The sequence below is a fragment of the Ambystoma mexicanum genome, chromosome 1q (assembly GCF_040938575.1).
Source record: "Ambystoma mexicanum isolate Mex_15411 chromosome 1q, UKY_AmexF1_1, whole genome shotgun sequence".
Lineage (NCBI taxonomy): Eukaryota > Metazoa > Chordata > Amphibia > Caudata > Ambystomatidae > Ambystoma > Ambystoma mexicanum.
Genome location: NC_090922.1, coordinates 304,750,916 through 304,763,308, shown reverse-complemented (window position 1 = coordinate 304,763,308; position 12,393 = coordinate 304,750,916). Strand labels below are relative to the sequence as shown.

At 40.3% G+C, this 12,393-nt stretch overlaps 1 long non-coding RNA gene across 1 annotated transcript in view; it reads right to left on the bottom strand.

Annotated features, from left to right (window-relative positions):
• Nucleotides 1-269: 269 nt before the first annotated feature.
• Nucleotides 270-12,393, bottom strand: part of LOC138527622 (uncharacterized) — a 113,801-nt gene continuing 101,677 nt past the window's right edge. The window contains exon 4 of the long non-coding RNA XR_011283960.1: nucleotides 270-6,989. This is a non-coding gene — a long non-coding RNA (uncharacterized lncRNA). The remainder of the gene's footprint in view (nucleotides 6,990-12,393) is intronic.

Below are 12,393 nucleotides of genomic sequence, written 5' to 3'. Positions count from 1 at the left end.
TGAAAAGTTAAAACGCGGATGAGTGGGGAGATGGTTGGCGAAGAGAGCAGGAGAAAGGAGCCGTATCGTGGGGCTCAATACCTTTTACTTCTTTATATATGTGTTGATTTAAAATAACAATAATTATAAGAATAAAGTACACATTGTATTTACACACACTGCCTCCCTCTTCATTACACACGTGTAATCACACCAGAGCTACTCACCCTATTACACAGACCTAAAGTTCTTGGACTGAGGAAGGCAATAATAGACACTTAGACCACCAATTGGAATATAATGGCTCTTTACAGGCCCTTCTTTAATATACTATAGACGTACAGATCACTATTGGAGTAAATACAATTGGTCATACATACAATTTGTTATACATCAACACACACAAACAAGAATAGTTACAAAGGGTTTACATCACCATTAGTGCAGTTGCAGAAGAAAACTTCATCGCAGCCACAACAACACTACCCAATCCCAAGGGAGGTAGGCAGAGAGATCACACATTCTAAAGGGGTCTGGAGCGGAGCGTCCTCACTCTCAGCCAGACTTCATCACCCGGGGTTCCAATTCTCTCCCTACCATCAGGATACCTCTCTTCTTATGGGGGACACATCCCTGCTCCTTCTAGGTTGCAAAACTGTCCCCAGCCAAAGGTCAGACAACAAGCATGAGAGGCAAATAGTGGAAAAATCCAGACAGTAGTGGAAAAACCCAGTTTGTCTCCCACACACTTGTTCCCAGCACCCCTAATCAATGCACCTGCACATCTCTGACTCCCTTCTCGGCTCGTCCATGTGCGAACAATACAACTATCCTTCATAGTGAGCTCCTCTGTTTCATTATATAATATTGCAATTGTTGCAGAATTCATGTCTGCCTTCTAACTGAGCTCACAAAAACATAGACTTTCATTGCGGTTTGGAAGTGAATGTCCAAAATGGCCACCCACCAGCGCCATATTTTAGATTATGTTCATGCACGCATTACAGATGGGCAATGCCTGAAAATAGTAGAGGACTCTCAGAAGGACAACTATTTTAATTGTGGCAATCCTTCCCATCCATGAAATATACAAGGGACCCCATCTTGAAGGGTCCTCCTTAACTTTACCCACAAGTAGTATGCAGTGGTAGTATTTAGTTGTCCACTTAAAGGGTGAGGAAATTTAGTTTGAAGGACATCCCATATACAGAGAGGTTAAGCATCTATGACTTATCCAGAATCACCTTTAGCCCTGCCACCTCCCCAAAAGCATTAAGCTACCTAGCAATTGCTGCCAAAGAGCTAACCATGTTGGTTAGGGTCAAAAGCATATTGTTTGCAAAAGCAAAGACCGTATGGTCCTGGCCTCCAACTGGGACTCCTCTAACATCTATCATTGTTCTCAAACGAGAATGGCACCGGGATGATTGTGAAAAAGAGTGGAGAGAAGGGAAAACTCTGATTCGTACCTCTCATGAGCTTAACACTGTGTAAGAGGTCTTTGTTGACCAGTAGGCATATTGAGGGTGCCACGTTATTAGCTCTCACTATCCGTATGAAGGAATGCTCAAAGCCCATATGCTGTTGGGTGATAAATAGAAAGGACCATTTTACTAGATAAAATAATGCCTTCCTGGTGTCTTGAGCTAGGAGGAGAGCAGGGGTACCAACCTTTGCCACTTTCTTTTCAAGATGGGTAACACTTCTTTTGTGGTCAAAGGTTTGTTGATTTCTCACAAATCTGGATTGATCCAGTCCAATCAGGTTGTGGATTAAAGGGTCTAGCCTGTTGGCCAGCACCTTTCAATACATTTTTGCATCTGGGTTGATTAAAGCTATATGGCAGTATGAACCACATGAGGAGGGATCTTTATTTGGTTCCGAATAAGGGCTACCTTTGCCCCTTCCATTGAGGGTGCAATGTGCCCCGAGGAGCAGAACATGTTAAATTGACTAGCCAATTTGGGAATCAGAATTATTCTAAAAGTTTTATAAAATATGGCTGGAAATCCACCAGGGCCGGGGGATTTGTTTCCTGGTAGATTGCATATGAACACTAAAACCTCTACCTCTGTTATTTCTGAGTGTAACCGTCTTGATCCAATGGAGAGATTTTTGGTAGGGACAAATTCTCCAGGTATTCATTTTAGATATTTGCTGGAGGGGAGTCTGAAGTGCAAAGATCCTCATAATATTTAGAACATTCGATCCTTATATCATCAGACTTTGTGATCGTATCTCCTCTGGAGTTCCTCAATGCCTTCTTTGTTCTCAAGCCTTTTTGCTGTCTAAGAGATCTGGCCAGTAATGTGTCTGCTCTGTTAGCTAGTATGTCATATTTCTATCTAGTGTATGGTAGGGCTTTCACTGCCGAATTAGACCTCAGCAAATCCAATTGACCGTTCACCCTACTACAGACCTTACATTTGATCTAGATTGGTTCACCTCCAAAGCCTATTTGATCCCTCCTAAGTCTGTTCCTAGCTCTTGCTCTAGATGTCTCATCTGTTTATCCCTTTGTGCCTTAACAGAGATAAGTTCCCCTCTGGTGACTGCTTTAAATGCATCCCAGGTAGTACCCGGAGAGTTTAGGGATATCAAATGATTGTTTAAATAGTTATTGATTACATTTTCAATCCTTTCATTGAGGACAGGATCTTCAAGAAGCTTGGCCGGAAAGCTCCATCTCCACAATCTATTCCTAAAAGTGTAGAGTTTAAGCTTCACTAGAACCGGTGCATGGTCAGATAGGAAAATATTACCTATGTCTACATCATCCAACCTTTCCAATAATTGGACAGATAGCCAAACATAGTCGATCCTTGAGAGCGTTTTATGGACATGCGAGTAAAAGCTAAACTCCTTTTCCTGGCCTCTAATCTGTCTACAAGCATCCCTAGGTTTTAGTCTCTTCATAGAGGTTTGAAGCACTTTAGATGCCTTGCAAGGCCAAATGACTTCTGTCAAATATTTGGGACCAGGCTAAATTAAAATCCCCCAAGAGGATAATGTCACCTCTAACCAAGAGAGCACTGCTTACAGAAAGCCATCTTGTACTGCACTGTGAGCATATACATATTAGCTAGGGTGATGTGAGATGCTCCATATTTCACATTAATAAAGATATGGCTGTCTTCCTTTACATCAAGACATTTCACAGCAAACCCATTTCTGAATGCTAGCAGAACCCCATCTGTTTTATCGGATGCTATTACCTGAAATATTTTGCAGTAGTTTCTGAAACTGGGTCAACCCCAAGGAGATCCCACTTGCCCTGCCCCCTAGGGAGTGTCTTGCATAGCGGGCTCACCTCTCTAGCCCCAAAGGGGTGGCTCCCCTTGAGGAGAAGGGACACATTCCTTGGATTGGTCACAATGTCTAGATAAATCCATCATTCCCAGTGTTTATGAAAAGTTAATGGATTTATGTTAAAGAGAGTGCCCATGCCCAATAATTTGTTATAGGTTACTGCAAGCAGGCATTATGTCTGGGAATGTGCATAGACAAAGGGGCAGCAGAACATTAAAAGATTTCTCAGAACAGTAAGGCTGCCGAGTCCCACATTTGAATTACACTTTTGGGCCTATATTGACATCAGACTATTGCATATCTCTGGAACCAGGGCAGCAAAACCTTGCTCTCAAAGACTGCAGTGCCCTTATCTGCAAGACAGAGATGTTTTTCGTAATTATGCATGTTTTCTGCTGGCTAAAGTTTAGTTAAGTAGCTAAAAACATATACAGTCTAAGAGTATATCCTGTAATACAGTGCACTGACAAAAAAAAAAAAATTTCCCCAGGACATTTCAAAAGAAGTAGGCATAATCTGGGCAATAAAAAGTCTCTCATTGTTTGGGCCAATTATTTCTTAATGATGGTTACATAATATGTTGCTCTACTCCTAGATGAATTCCTAGCATCCCCACAAATATTTAGCTAAACCAGTTTGGAAAAATATTTGATTTGAGTTGCACTGACCAAAAAATAAGCACTGATGGGGAAGTTGATTTCGTTGTTTATAATTGCAAGAATAATTTAAGGTGTTGCTTCATTTTCTTAACACAATAACAGGTAGTGGCCATGGGTCCGAATCTGACAACTGAACAGTAATTTTGATAAAAATAAAATAAAATGTGCAGGACAAATTGTATGTGTGTCCACAGTCATAGCTTGGCTAGTTACTGCTTAATCTTGGTTGAAATCAGAGCTTTAGGAATTTAAGAGTGGAGAGCAAAGAATTGGTATGCACTAACAAAAGCAGGCAGAACTTTGAAGACTTATCTCGTGGAAATGAAGAATTAAGTTTGCACTGTCATTGTTGTGGGTTAATTATATTATCACATTCCTTCTTTATTTGCTGTGTTCTGTTAAATGTTAAATGTTAAAGTTATTTGTACCGCGCACCGTCACCAACAGAGGCGGTCCCCATGCGCTCTGGTGGATGTGCAAGCGAGAAGGCAAGATGGGTTAGTAGGGTGAAGAGGGAGTAGGATAGTGAGAGATGTGGTGTTCTGTTGTTAGCTTCATCTTGGTATACACCATGCGCTAAGCTTAGTTGCGAGTATCGGAGCGATGTCAGTCCTCATGTGCTGTTGGTGCGGTTTATGTGTTGTTGCAGTGTGGTGAAGTGAATGTGGCTTGCAGTGCGAGAGGTGGTTGTGTTGGTTGTGAGTGAGTTAAGTCTGCAGAAATGTTCAGCTTTTTTGGTTAGTGGGTTACATGTTATGCAGCTAATCTTCACAGTGTGGATGAATGCCTAGCTTTCGGGAGTCCTGTATGGTGAGAAAACCGCTAGTATATATTCTGTACATATTTTTATTTTTTCAAAATATTTACTTGCAATCTATGTCATTACAAACACCACAATAAGTAATAAAACAATTATAGAGATAATATTCCCAATGCCATTGAACAATACATACATCACTTTTAAGACACCCACTAGAAAGGTAAAAAAAACATGTTTGGTGAATGTTGGTCAGGGTGAGGCAAAACTACAGACATGGTCATAAGGAGGGTATAAAAATGTCCCTTCTCCATTCACACCTCCTACCTCCCCCGCTCCCACCAGTTATCTCAAAACAGAGATCTAAAGTACACCAAATTTAGAAGACAGATTACATTGGGCATCAGTGATTTCAGAGCAAATAAAACAATAACATCATTATCTGATATTTATTCAGACACTGATTACACACCTCTTGTAAATTAATATTCAGACACTGATTACACACCTCTTGTAAATTAACAACATTGCAGGAATGCTCTACAAAAAAAAACACAGATGTATCCTCACAAAGTCCTTAAAAGTCACTGAAAAGACTTTTGCAGAAGCAGGTTGCGGTTGCTAAACCTCAAGTGCTGTCATTTTTACCAGTGACATTACTAGTGCAATCCTAAATCCCAGCAGTCTTTAACACTGAGATATTTAAGTATTTGCTCTTTTAATTTGTTGTGTGAGGGTACCCATCGGATTTTTTAATTTATCATTGCATTGCTCAAGTTGAGCCACTCGCCATTTCTATTTCAAATTGATGTGTTCCTTTACTGTGACTAATTAAGGGAGATTTTGTGGCCATACCACTCTGCATGTCTTGGATCACAATCTCAATATGTTTGTCTTGCTGGTAAATCCCCTCCCCTTAGATAGTTTTCCAAAGTTATGAAACCTTCACATTTGGGTTGGTTTTCTTTACCAAAACATGTTCTCCATTATTTTATATTTAATGTCCTGGAAGGGTGACAGAGTGAGTAGGACTGTCATGCTTCCATCACTCTCTTTCTTAGTTTTACAATTAAACATTTTGTAAAGTGTTTTTAATGAACCTTTTGGTGACTTAATAATAATAATAACAATAATAATAATAATAATCATCATCGTAATAATTAGTTTTTTCTACAGCGCTTTAATCTAAAGTGAGTGATGACAGAGAATTGAGCAGCTATTTCTGTTTTGTTATTTCTTTTATGGTGTCTTTGGTGAAAGGTCCCCATGAATCCCTTTCCATTCTGGAGGATACATTTTATCATAATGGAAGGTGTGGGGTTTTGAAAAGTTACTGAGGTAGATAGTTTCCCCTCCCACCAGAAAACTTGACCAGAAGCTAAAGGTGCCAACGGTCATGATGGAGTGGTTACAGTGCACTAGAAGGGCAAAGTCCTTTACTGGAGATGATTCGATGCCATACCCAGAAAAGTAGACATCCCCATTGGAGGCATCAATATTCTCCTTACACCACTGCATCTCATTGCTGACCACCAAAAAGACAGGCTCATTGTACTTTTTTCTGAAGTAGCTAATGGCTCTGTCCATATAAGCTTTATCCGCTATCACTCCTCCCCAATATTTAAATATGTACGCTGCATAGTCTCCTCGGCGAACATGAACCCCGATAAACGTTGCATTTTTACGAGAGCTTTTTACCTTGAATAGATATTCCTGAACCTCTTTACTGATGAATTCATGGATGGTGAATTCTTTACGGATTTCCTCTCTGAAGTCAGCAACGTATGTATATGACAAAGGATAGCCAGATAATTTGATATATTTTCCTTCAATATGTTTGTGCCGGTCATCCATAAATAAGCCCAGTTCATAGTTAATCCAATGGATATTCTCAGCCACCTGATTAGAAGGAAGTGGCAGAGTAATTTTGAAGAGGGGAGCAAGAAAGTCGAACATATTTGGAAGTACATAAGCTTGATGCCCATTCATCTTGGCCAAAGCATACAAACTGGCATACTCAAACATTTGGTTGCCTAGCCGGCCTCCTGAATCCATTGTCCATATTCCATCAGCAATCTTTTTCATTGTGGGCTGTACAGAAGAGGCTGGTGCCTTGTCACAGTTGGAACAGTTTAAGCATGCAGTTGCCTGCTGTCTGGTATAATAATAGACAATGCATAGTCTATAAACCACACTAACACTTAGTAGAATCCAAAAGGTGGCAAGGATTCTCATTTTTGTATAGTTAGGCATGCAATGTCCATATCCCATCTTCACCAGGTGACCTGGAACAAGAAAGAAAGAAGAAGGCAATGTGACTAAATGACTTCAGACCCACAGGAGTTCAAGGATGAGTAGTGGCTAAACCGTCCACTGAGCCCGTACACTTCTAAAAAACAAGAGTGAACACAATCATAAAGGTGAAACAGGCAAAGATAAGAGATATAGCTTCTTTACTTAATGTCGTATTGTGGACCAAGGACAGGCTACATTATTAAGGGAAGCACGAATGTGAAATGGTAGCAACCCAAACAGTAATAGAACAACAGCTCAAATAAAGGAATGTCCAGTAAATGTTCTATAAAAATATGAACTTTAAACACACCAATGCACAACTAACAAGTAAAAAGACTATCAAAAACCCATCACTTTAAAGGAAGACAGAAACTTTAAAGGAAGATGGAAAAATGCAGAACGTAAAGATACAAGCGCTGAGGACACTCAGCAGGAAGGAAAAAGAAATGTGTCATTGTGAAAAAGGTGTTAAAAAGGATGGCTTACTAGTCTCGAATGTCAACTAAAGTGGAATGGGGGGCAGAGGCCTTCCAACAGTACCTTTTCTGTTTGACAGATGGCACCGAACCAGGCTTCTTACCATTATTTGAGTGGGTTGAACCAAGTAGGATGTGCTAAGTCGAGTAAGTCCAAGCGAGGAGGAGGCATCTAGTCGGTTTGAAGTGGTAGCTCAGAGCAGCTCCAAGGTGGCATTCAAGTGATGCAGTTCGGAGGGCTCCCAAGGCTCAGTTTGAGGCTTAGGCCAGTTTGAGTGGTTATTGCTGGCTGGATTCGACGAGTGACACTCTATCAGTTTGAGTTGAGATGCACTGAAGGGTCGAAACTGTGATCCTGATGGTCTGATGTTTGGTTATACGAGGCAACGATTCAATGTCAAGCCGGTTCAAGGCATTAACAACCATAGTTTTGGATCGATGCTTGGTTCCATAATTTAAGTAGTTCGAATTGAGGTCCACAGATGAATGAGACATTCAAGCCGAACAGGTGAGGGCTCGGCTTGGTACGGTGCAGGATCGAGCTGGTTCAAAAGTTCAATAAGCAGAGGTTCATAGGTCGAGAGAGTGCCACTGGTGGGCCCTGTTGGTTTGAAGATTTCTCAGAGCAATTTGACAGCAGAAAACAGGGATCCTGTGTTTTTGGCTCTCTTGTTGTTGTGAGTCCCGATCCAGGGGCTCAGGCATAATATATAGTCCATATAGTCCTTATTCTTGTTGTTCTAACAGGGTAGCCTGGCCAATAACTGTACTTCCCCAAGTGTCCATGAGGTCCTGTGTACTGGTCTAGAGGACAGAAAGGCAGGCCTTGCTTCAGCAGCAGGTCACCCCCAATGTGCAATGGGAGTGGTACGGAGTAGAGCTTGGAACACTCAATCTTCACCTCACTTGTGGAGGGATCTGGAAAGATCAACTCTCCCAAAACAGGGCCAAATGAATTCACAGGGGATTGGGCAAAGCCAAGTCTGCTTTAAGGGGTCCAATTCCTTTCCTTGTGATGAATGGTCTTTGCTTTCTTTCATGATACTCAACATGCTTTGTGCTAAAGGAAGTGGAGGGCACAGGAAGGAAGGAGAGACACAGAGAGAAACAGAGCTGAGCTCCCACTGACTACACTACTCGCACACCCTTCTCAGACCCTTAGGATCATAGGACCTTTGGTATGCAACACCAATGTATCAGACCACTAATTCTGTTCAGGGCGTGCCTTTTTTTCTGTTTGCCAGGACAGCTCCTGCTGAGGGGCTTTCCTGCTGGAGACAAGTGTTACCCAAACTCACAAAGGATCAAAAGATAAACATAACTTTTCAGTTTCCTATCCATCTGGCTGGCATAGGCCGGTTGTCTGACAAGAATACACAGCCCTTCCACAGCCGAGCTTTGCTCACAGAGTAGACATATAAATGGTTAAAATCAAATGTGTCTTTAATAATGAAAAAAGTTGAAAACACCATTCGAGTGTGGATTCTGAAAATCATACCAGAGGATTCATTTCTAAATTGTGTCAGTGTAAAATTGAAATGATCTGTGAATTCACACACCATACTACTGACAAGGTTTGCCGTCGCGTTCTGCATAAATGCATATAGCATTACTTATGCAGCTGATTGCAGCACAGAGTGTCAACATGCGGCTTTATATCATGCAGCAAGAGGAGGAAGCAGAAGAATCTGAAGTCTCCCAATGTTTGGAGAAGCCCACAAACCCCAACTACTGCACTGACCTTAAACCTCACTGATCAAATAGTTTGAAACATTGTATTAGGTGTTATCTGTTCTATTACAATATAGTGATTGTCAGACAGACCTGCATAGAAGACTCTCACTATATAGACCTGTGATACAGCCTGCTTCATAATGCGATTAAGCTGGAGGGCCTGGCATTGGATGAAGTGATGAAGTGTTCCTTTGGAAATGCACCCCTGATCTTATTTTGGGACTCCACCAGACACTCCACACATCTTTTTGATAGCATTATAACTTTCAGCTGTATTTTTCTGTTTGTTACTGTGCGCAGGAAAAACAAAATTATGTAGTTTAAGTACATACAGCTCTAGAAATTGTTTCCGCCATATAGTCTTTATATCATTTAAACAATACAATCTTTCACCTTCTTTGCATTTGCCATCAATATAGTGAGATACCTGACACTGACTGAATGTTAGTGTTAAGGATTTCAATCAGGCACACACCCAGGTCTCGGCTAGCATGTAGTGCGCAATAAAACCCTTTTTTATTTGTGTCTATAAGATCAATATTCTGAATGATATACCACTCATATCACACTGTCTCAAAATACTCCCCAGGTCACACCGAATCAGGCTAATTTGTAAAGGTAAATATGTATTTATTTATTTTAATATCAAATCACAAATGCATTTTAATAAAATATATATATATATATATATATATATATGGGGCTACAATCACCAAGGGGTGACAATACAATAAAAAAAAAGCAATTGAATTCATTTATACTGATGCAGAGAAACACAGGAAAAAGAACAGTTTTGGTTTGTGAACAGATAGCTTTTAGGTTAATATTTCCCCCTGCAAAAATTCTTAATGTACAACTGAGCAATCCTACACAAATGGAAGTTAATTAGCCGGTATTCAGGAATGAAAGATGATGTCTTGAGTTTAAATGCAATCTTCCCTCCCCAAACAAAAGAGAAAAACATTTTTGGAAAATTACGCTTTTAAAATGACAGGTGAAAAAGGCTTTGTAAAATACTGCAAAATGGTCAAAATTCTTAAATGGATAAAAATTCTTAGAAAAACAACTCTAAACAAGTCCTAACACACAGGACCTATAAGATGAAAAACAGTACACACTTTAGAGCAGGATGGGATGGAGGAAACACTTTGAAGGGGAAAAAGACGCGTGTAAACTTTTACTAAAATGTCAAATCGCGGCAAAATTTCAATATACAATATTTGTGAAAAACGGGGTAAAAACAATGCGGTTTTTGTTTGTGGATGTAGCTAAGGGTCTTAGGTATCAGCAAAATTGAAATTTTGTTTCTATCTTTAAAATTGAAGAAGTTATAGAGGTTTTAGTGAGAGATGTTTTTGCAAAATAGGCGCGAAAATGAAAACAGAAATGCGGTTTTGAAAATGAAAGATTGGTTTGATTACACTATATTATGACTATGAAAAAGAGAATGCCACACATGAATTTTCACAGCTACGTGGCCAGCATAACCCTTCACGTGGTGGATAATCTTATTTCTTTCTGGGATCTACTTTAGTAACTCAAAATCGCTGAGGACTTATGGTTTTTGGAATACAAATGAGAGAAAATCAGCGCAAGAATGGTTCTGATAATACTAAGGTTCTGAATTAAAGATGGGATGGGTTCAATATGGGATAAGACAATGCAAATATACTAGGGGTCACTGTTCATCCTATTAATACTTACAGTCCCTTGTAATTAAAATTGGACCGTCAAAGTTCTGAACATCGGATCGGGTCAGGTCTACCGGCAGCAGGGCACTTCTGGAGGGATTGGATCAGTGGCGCGGTTCTGGTCAATTTCGGACTGCACCTCAGACTGGATTGGGATGGGCCCATCTGGTCACTGGACACAGTAGATTATTAGAATGCAGGTTTCAGCGAGCAAGCCTTAATGGTAGCAAGCCGAGCTGAATCAGTATTATTCTTTTAAGTTTTAAGATGGTTGAATTTGGGCCTAGCTAAAAAGAGTTAAGCAATGCTAATGCCTGGATTCTGCAAAGAAATCTGCAGTTAGCTGCAAGATGGAGTTCTGGACAAGATGAAGAAGTCAAGAACAAAGTGCTGCGTAGGAATCTGGATGGGTTTCAGGAAGCAGTGTGTCCTATGTGTTGTGAAATTCCTACATTTATACTATCAAATACCACACCTAAGTTTATGGTGTGGGCAGAATTTCAAAACATGCCCCACGGCTGTGAGTGGCTGCAGGCACTTGCCTTGTCCTGGTTGGTGGTCTGAACATAGCTGGCATCTTTATGATGCGATTTACAAACTCCGACATTGATTGGAACCAAAATTTAACTTTTGCACAAAGGTACATTTCTAAAATTATGTTCCCTAATAAAATCGGACATATACATTTCATATTTGATGGGCTATATTCATATTCAATCCCCATCTCTGTGCGAGCTGTCTTTCTCTTTTTATGGACATTTCTCAATCAGTTTGGATTAATAATTTCTAATTCGGTACATCTCTGGGTGGATCATGTACATACAATTTTAGGCTTGCAACATTGATAGTTCTGCTACAATAAGGATTTTTGTTCGCCACTTAGGTTCCTTAAGTGTTACAGATGTCATCAATGTCTTAAAAGCAAAAGCGTAAAATTAGGTTTACTACCAATTTTCAGATTTATCTTCCTTTAGGTTGCACAGTTAAAGAGCTTCAAAATATAGTGATTGAAACAGCAAAAAGTTCCAGCAGTTTTTTTTTTCTCCTTTGCAACTCCCCTTTCACAGGTAACAGCTGTCATAGTCCTTTGATAAGGGAGGTGTGTTCCCTTCCTGGAGAGGAAAGCCCCCCTGCAGAGATCAGTTGGGCAGCTTGCCATTGTTCTTGGCTCAGCCCCAGACGAATGTCTAATGAGGTCTCATTGTGCTCTTTCTTGTCAATATGCAGGAACCATTAGCATCACTTAAGTCTTTCTGTAGCAGTTGAGTGTCAAGCTGAAATGTAAATCTTTCCCAGGCTAGCACTGTCAGGCCACTGTCCAATCAGAAACAAGCAGTTACTTAACTCCAGTACTGGGTTGGTTTAATTTCACTTTAAAGTCTTTTCATTTTACACATATAAAAATAAGCACAATTGATAAGGGATTTGGGGCCTCATTACGAGCTTGGCATAGGTACCGGTCATTACGGCATGGAGCAACTACCATGTCCGTG